Source organism: Nicotiana tomentosiformis, chromosome 1 (genome assembly GCF_000390325.3).
Source record: "Nicotiana tomentosiformis chromosome 1, ASM39032v3, whole genome shotgun sequence".
NCBI classification, from domain to species: domain Eukaryota; kingdom Viridiplantae; phylum Streptophyta; class Magnoliopsida; order Solanales; family Solanaceae; genus Nicotiana; species Nicotiana tomentosiformis.
In genome coordinates, this window is record NC_090812.1 from 147908487 (window position 1) to 147916368 (window position 7882).

Below are 7882 nucleotides of genomic sequence, written 5' to 3' on the forward strand. Positions count from 1 at the left end.
AGCCTAATTCATATTCTAGGATTCGAAGTTGCCATATCATGGACATACTTTCACTGTTGAGTTTATCCTTAATCAATTAATTGGAATTGAGATTATCAAAAGTCATTAATCTTTTTTAATTGAAGTTGTGTTAAAAGGGGATATTATTTCTTATTGAGTTACTTTCCCGTTTATTTTGTTGTTATTGAGATTTTATACACATTGTATTTGAGTCGTGGACTATTTGTTGTGGAAATATTGATATTGTTGGATCTTTGAAAAGGTTGTGGCCTATGGGCACTTGTGTTACGAGTTGATACATCGTGTTATTGTGATGTTAGCATTTGTGAATTGTTGTGTGGTTTTGTTTGTTGTTATTTGGCGTATAAGGGTGGTATTTTACCGTTATTGTTATGCGGGGTATAAGGGTGTCATCTCACTGTTGTTGAATGTACAGAGAGATAAGGGTGGCTATTGTGTTATTGACCATACCGGACGAATTGTGATTGTGAGCTTGTGACCACGCCGGGCGGATTGTGAATGTGAGCATGTGATCATGTCGGGCGGATTGAGATATTGGCACGTAAAACTTGTGTATAGAACAACTTGATAAATTGGTTGTCCTTTGTGTTCCTCATTTGGTTTCAATGATACTTCAGTGTGTTCTTATTGCTTTACTGTTTATATCACATGTTGATTTTTTTGCCATTAACTGATTTCGGCTTTCCATTATTAGCTTTATACCTCTATATCGCACAGGTTATTTGTCTAGTGAGTGTCTTGACTTGTACCTCGTCACTACTCCACCGAGGTTAATCTTAATACTTACTGGATATCGACCGTGGTGTACTCATAATATACTTTTGTATATTTTTGTGCAGATCGAGGTACTTCAGAGTCTATTGGTTGTTAGATAGCGGACCAGATATTGCTGAGAAGATTTTAAGGTATACCTGTCGTCGCGTTCGCAGGCCTCGAAGTCACCTTCGGAAGTTATTTGTGTACAGTTTAATTCTATTCCGAAATAGTTGTACTGAGAGATTTTCTTTAATGAACTCAGTAGAGCTTGTAACTTGTACAACCGGTTTTGGGATGTCGTATATATGTTGGGATTGTTGGCTTTGTATAGAAAATTCTGTTTTATATTTAATAGTTATTGGTTAAATTTTGTTGTTAATTCAGTAAGTGTTAGACTTACCTAATCTTAAATACTATGTGCCATCACGACATCCTATGAAGGGAAATTGATATCGTGACAAGAATGTTGAGGCGAAGGGTGAAGTGGAAAAGAGGAAAAAGGAGATACAGAAACCATATGTAGACACCCACAAACAACTTAACACTGAAGACATTGAACTGGAGAAGAGAGCTTACTGATTAAGACGATTGAAGCACAATAAGTCGATCATAGAGGACTGTTAACTCAGCTGAAGAAGACATTATCATGTAAAGAACCATTAGCAAACTTAGAATATTGTAGTTATTATTCTTGAAAGAGATGCAAGAGAAGGATAAAGTCAAGGTATAATTTTGATTACCATTGTTCCATGACTAGAATGATCATTGGAACATCTATGTACAAGGTAGTCGCATCCGTTACTATGATTCTGTAATATTGAAAACTGAACACCAGCCTATTTGCAATGTAAATTTTCACCGAGAAGTTGTTCGGAAGCTTTCTCCCATCAAGGAATAGATGTCCAATGTCAGGTTTAAAAAATTTTCCGCATACCTACAAAACGTAGCACTACTCAAAAAGTCTGCTATACATCAATGTGATCATTAAGTTGTATGGAGTTTAGGAAGTTTGAAAAATATAAGGAAATTAAGAGTGGCAAATGCATTAGATAACTTGATGACTGTAATTTCTAAGAAAATATTTAATCCTGGAAACTATTAATTTAGTGTAAAAGTGTGAATGCTACATCCAATTCTAGTGTTAGTAAATTCAGAGGATGATTTTGATAGTAAAGAAAGGAAAAATATTACAACTAAATGTTGTTAGTTTGGAGGGCGGTCATCCTTACCGATGATCTGGGATCGATTCCCCACTCAATGTCTTCTGGGTAGAGCCTGTCGCACAGGGCTTGCCTAATGTGGTTTACATCCCCTGTGTGGTTTGCAGGCTATTACACAGGGGAGGTTTACCCGGTACGCACAAAGTGCTCACCGCAGAGTGCTCACCCGAAAGGCAGAGGCTGTGACAGAGATTGTAGCGGTTGCGAGTTTCCCTATTACCAAAAAAAAAACTCGCTGGGAAATATCCGACAAGGCAAATTATTGGCCATAATATCTGAATAATATCTTCAGTGATCTAGGCAGAAACATATGTATATGTAGATAGAAGGTAGGTTTTGTTGAAATTGTATGCTGATCAAGGTTGATATTTAGACAAAATGCAATCTTAATGTAATAGAATATTCTTCAAATACTCCATCAATCAAATTAAAGTTCCCCTACTCTTTTCCTAAAGCTATTAATGTGTATTATATTTGGACCTGAAGAAAACACGACACAAAAAATAACAAATTGTCCTGCCAATGAAGTGAAAATAAAAAAATTCCACAATTTGCATGGAGAATACAGCTCACCTGCATGATATAATCTAAGAATGGTACCTCTGTAATCTTGTTCTTGTGCTGATTAATAGTGCAATCTTAATGTGTATTACGTAGTGAATCCTGATCTCTCATTGATATTGATGTACACGTCCTTAGAAAAAGGTTTTTTGGGATAGAGTAGTCCCTGCAGCCAGCTGCAATTTAAAGATATTTGAACAGACAGGTGATGCAAACACCATATAACGTTTCCTAATATTAATTTCAACAGAAATTTGTTTGACATATAATAGATGGTAGAAGAGGTGATAGTGAATATTTTGCGCTCTTCACGGTTTTAGTTTTTACCATGTTTTATCTTTTTCTTTTTTTCTTCAATCAATAAGATGGAAATTCACAAAAATATATAACTAAGGTGGTGCTATAAATTGTGCAGCCAAATTTAAAGTATAGTTCCTCTTTATTTTGTAGGAACATTTTATCCTGTGTATCTTATATCATGTTCATAAATAAATAAATTATTACAATTTAGCAAACCAGGACTAACAATTAACCCAAAATTTAAAACAAAATACCGTTTCAACAAAATATCAAGAAACATGGTATTAAAAAAAGGGTATATGAAATTGGAGTTACATAGGCATAGTCAAGATGATTAGCAGTCATGGCCGTGACAATCTCGGCGGCCAAGCCACAACATTCTAATACACAATATGGTCTATGCAAATCGGTGACCGATAAGAACATGTATGTAACGACCCGACCGGTCGTTTTGAGCTCTAGCGCGTCGTTCGGCGGTTTGAGGCCTTGAGTAGTTTCACTTCATGTATTATGACTTGTACGTGTAGTCGGAATTGAATTTTGAGAAGTTCGGAGTTGATTCGGATGGAAGATTCTAAATTCAGAAGTTTTAAGTTGGAAGAGTTGGTTGAGGTTGGACTTTTGAGTAAACGACCTCGGAATCGAGATTTGAAGATTCCAATAGGTTCGTATGATGATTTCGGACTTGGGCGTATGTTCGGATTGAGTATCGGGTTGCCCGGGAGCATTTCGGCGCTTGTTATGGAAAGTTGGCATTTTGAAAGTTTAAGAATTCCTTAAGTTTGGTTTGAAGTGTACTTTGGCGTTATCGATGTCTGTTTGGGGTTTCGAGCCTTGGAATAGGTTCGTATCGAGATTTGTGATTTGTGCATAAAGTTTGGCGTCATTCCGGGATGTTTAAGTATGATTCAGACGCGTTCGACGAAGTTTGAATGTTTGAAAGTTTAAAGAAAGGTTTCGATCGTCGATTCGTTGTTTTGATGTTGTTTGGCCTGATTTGAGGCTTCGACCAAGTCCGTATTATATTTTGAAACTTGTTGGTATGTTTGGATGGGGTCCCAGGGGCCCCGGGCACGAATCGGATTGGAGTCGGATCGAATTTTGGACTTCAAGGATTTCTGAAGCTTAAGGCTTCTGGTGTAATCGCACCTGCGAGACTTTGGCCGCAGGTGCGGTGTTGTGGTCGTAGAAGCAACATTTGGACTAGAGCTGGGATGGCCGCAGATGCGAGGATATTTTCGCATCTGCGAGCCTGCAGATGCGAAGAATGCTACGTAGAAGCGGAATGCGAGCTGGGTAGCTGGAGTCGCATGTACGAGTGCCCAGGAGCGAGGGCTGGACTGTAAAAGCGGTCACGCAGAAGCGAAATTTGGTTCGTAGAAGCAGATTTGCTTGGGCTTGGAGAGAACCGCACCTGTGATGGATTTTTCCACAGGTGCGGCTGATGGACCGCCAGTGCGAAAGTCGCTGGACAGAATACTTGATTTAAGTACGTGGGTTAGGCTCATTTCACCTCATTTCTCTCATTGGAGCCGGCCTTGGAGGCGATTTTGGAGTGTCATTCTATTCATCCTTCGTGAAGTAAGTGATTCCTACGGTCGTGAGTTAAATACATGGAATATATGCGATTTAAACATGAAAATTTGTGAAAATTTTGGGATTTTAAGAGAAAACCTAGAAATTGATATTTTCGGACTTTGAACACGATTTTGGAAATGGAATTAGGAATAAATTATATATTTGAGTTCGTAATGTTATGGGTAATGGTTATCCTTGAAAATTTTCGGAATTCGGGCACATGGGCCCGAAGGTTGACTTTATTGACTTTTCGAGTGGAGTTGGAAATTGTTATAAATTAATTAAGTATGATGTTGGAGTATATTTTCATAAGTTCGGATCGATTGGCTTTTGGTTTGAGGTGTTAGAGAGGCGTTGGAGCCGGTTATAGAACTTCGGAGCAAGGTAAGTCTCCTGTCTAACCTTGTGCGAAGGAAACTACCCCCTAGGTGATGTAATTGTTATGTGCTACTAGTTGTGGGTGCTACGTGCGCACGAGGTGACGAGAGTTCGTACGTAGCTAAAGCATGTTTATGTCCGAGTAGACTTAGGATTTTATCATATAATATTTGAAATGTTTGAACTCATTTTTTTTGCTAGCTTAATTAATTAAAATTATAACTGAAATTAATTTAGAAACATACATATATATTAGGCCGAACTTTATCACCTTGAGTTGTTGCCAAGATATTTGATAAATGTAAAGAGGTATATTCATTATTATGCACCTATATCTGTGTTGTAAGCATACGACTCATAATTCGATAAGTTTTTTCTTTTCTTATGAAGCGGGCCGAACGTCTCGGCAGTATAATAGATGCATCTATGTTTCTTGTCGCTCGACCCTACAGTATACACATTATTCTGGATCGCGCCAAACGACCCCAGCATAATCGTGCGTTATATCGCTAGCAGCCTGAATATTTACGAGATTACCCTTATGTCTAGCATATTATATGGTATTCCTCATTCGTTGATACTGAAACTTAATACATCTAAGTTGTTGAGATAGAATACTAGACTGAGAAAGATTATATCTTTAAAAGAAATTTATGGAGACTATGTAACTTACATTTTTACCCCATCATTGTTGTTGTGCTTCATGTTTGCTTATGATTTATCATATTTCTTTATTGGACCTCTAGTAAGTGTCGATGTCGATCCCTCGTCACTACTTCTCCGGGGTTAGGCTAGATACTTACTGGGTACGCGTTGATTTACGTACTTATGTTGCACTTCTGCACTAAATATGCAGGATCTGACAGGTTCATCTGGTAGTCATCTGGGCGCGTAGGCGCAGCTGCTGAGGAGACTTTATGGTGAGCTGTGTTCCAAGCTACGTATCGCAGCCCACAGAGTCTCCGCCGTACTATTTACTTGTCATGTCTTATTTACATTCCAGACAGATGTTGTATTTTAGAAATTTCTAAGCTTGATATGAAGTGGACTTTGGCGTTATCGATATCCGTTTCAGATTTCGAGCCTTGGAATAGGTTCGTATCGTGATTAATGACTTGTGCGTAAAGTTTGGCATCATTCCAAAATGTTTAAGTATGATTCAGATGCGTTAGTCGAAGTTTGAATGTTTGAAAGTTGAAAGAAGGATTTTGATCATCGATTCATGATTTTGATGTTATTCGTTGTGTTTCGAGCCTTTAGATAAGCTATTGGGACTTGTTGTGAGATTGGATGGGGTCCCAGGGCCCTCGGGTGTGATTTATGGTGGTTTCGGACCAAGTTTTGGTGATTTGCTGATGCGGGTTCTGGTGTCTGGTCTTGTTTATCGCGAACGCGAAGGGATGCATGCGTTCGCGAAGAAGGATTTTTTTGACTACTGGGAAATGTTCATCGTAAGCGCGGCAAAGGGGTCGCGAACACGGAGAAGAAGCTGAGATTCCCTTCGCTAACGCGATAGGGAGTCGCTAACGCATTGAAAGATGGGGGGCTGGGGGCCTGGAGGTGTTAAGCCTTCGCGAACGTAGCTCAGTGACCGCGAACGTGTAGCATCAGGTCCTGGAGGAATCGCGAACACGGCGTGGGGGACACGAACGCGAAGAAGGATTTTGGACAATAGATTTTTGGCCTTCATGACCGCGAGGGTATTTCCGCAATCGCGAAGAAGAAGGGCCTGGGCAGACTTCTTTTTAAGTCGGGACTTAGCTCTCATTTCTCTCATTTTGCACTTGGATGGCTGAGTTTGGGGAGCTATTTTGAGGAGATTTTCATTAAGCAACCCAAGGTAAGTGATTCCCACTTGTTGTAAGTTAACTACATGGATTATGTTTGGATTTAAACATAGAATTTTGTAGAAATTGTGGGATTTTGGAAGAAAATCTAGAGTTTAATATTTTGGATTTTGACCACGAAATTGGACATGAAATTAGAGAAAAATTATGTATTTGAGTTCGTGGTGTTATGGGGAATGTTTATCTTCAAAATATTTCAAAGTTCGGGCACATGGGCCCGAGGGTTGACTTTGTTGACCATTCGAACAGAGTTGGAAATTTTTATAAATTGATTAATTATGAGTATTGGAGTATATTTTTATTAGTTTGCACGTTGTTTGACTAGTTTCGGATTGATGTGCATCGGTTTGAGGTGTTATGGAACTTCGAAGCAAGGTAAGTCTCTTGTCTTACCTTGTGAGGGGGAAACTACCCCTAGGTGATGTATTTGATATGTGCTACTTATTGTGGGGGATACATACGCACGAGGTGACGAGAGTCCATACGTAGCTAGATTCATGTTTTATGTCTAGGTAGACCTAGGACTTTACCATGCAATAAATTGTATTACTTGAATTTAATTGTTAGTTTAATTACTTGAAGACTATAAGTGAAAGATGATAGAGGTCATGTTAGATCGAATCTCAATTCGGCGAGTTATTTGGCAGGATAATCGATTGATGGTGAATATCATGTTTTCGTTATGTCTCTGACCCCTGTATAGTAAATACACGAGTCGTAAGTCGATAAGTTTCTTTTCTTCCTGGGGATCGGGCCAAACACCTCGGAAGTATATGTATATATGAGATGCATCCATGGATCGGGCCGTACATCTCGACAGTGTATGCACACTAATATGGATTGGGCCGAATGACCTCTGCATAATTCATGCGTAAAACCGTTAGGAGTCCGAATACCCACGAGATTACCCTCTTGAGTGAACTTGGAAATTTCACGATATCGCCTTTATGACTTGAGATCAGATGTTTAATTGATGGTTCTTATTTGTTGAGATGGCATGTGGCACTTGGGGATTTTTAAACTGATGATATTTTGTTAACGGATTTTGTTACCTACGGTTCCTTATTCTATTGATCTTGTTGTATTTCATGCCTGCTTATGATTCATGCATCCTACTTATTGGACCACTAGTAAGTGTCGATGTTGAACCCCCATTACTACTTCTTTGGGGTTGGGCTAGATACTTACTGGGTATGCGTTGATTTACGTACTCACGCTACA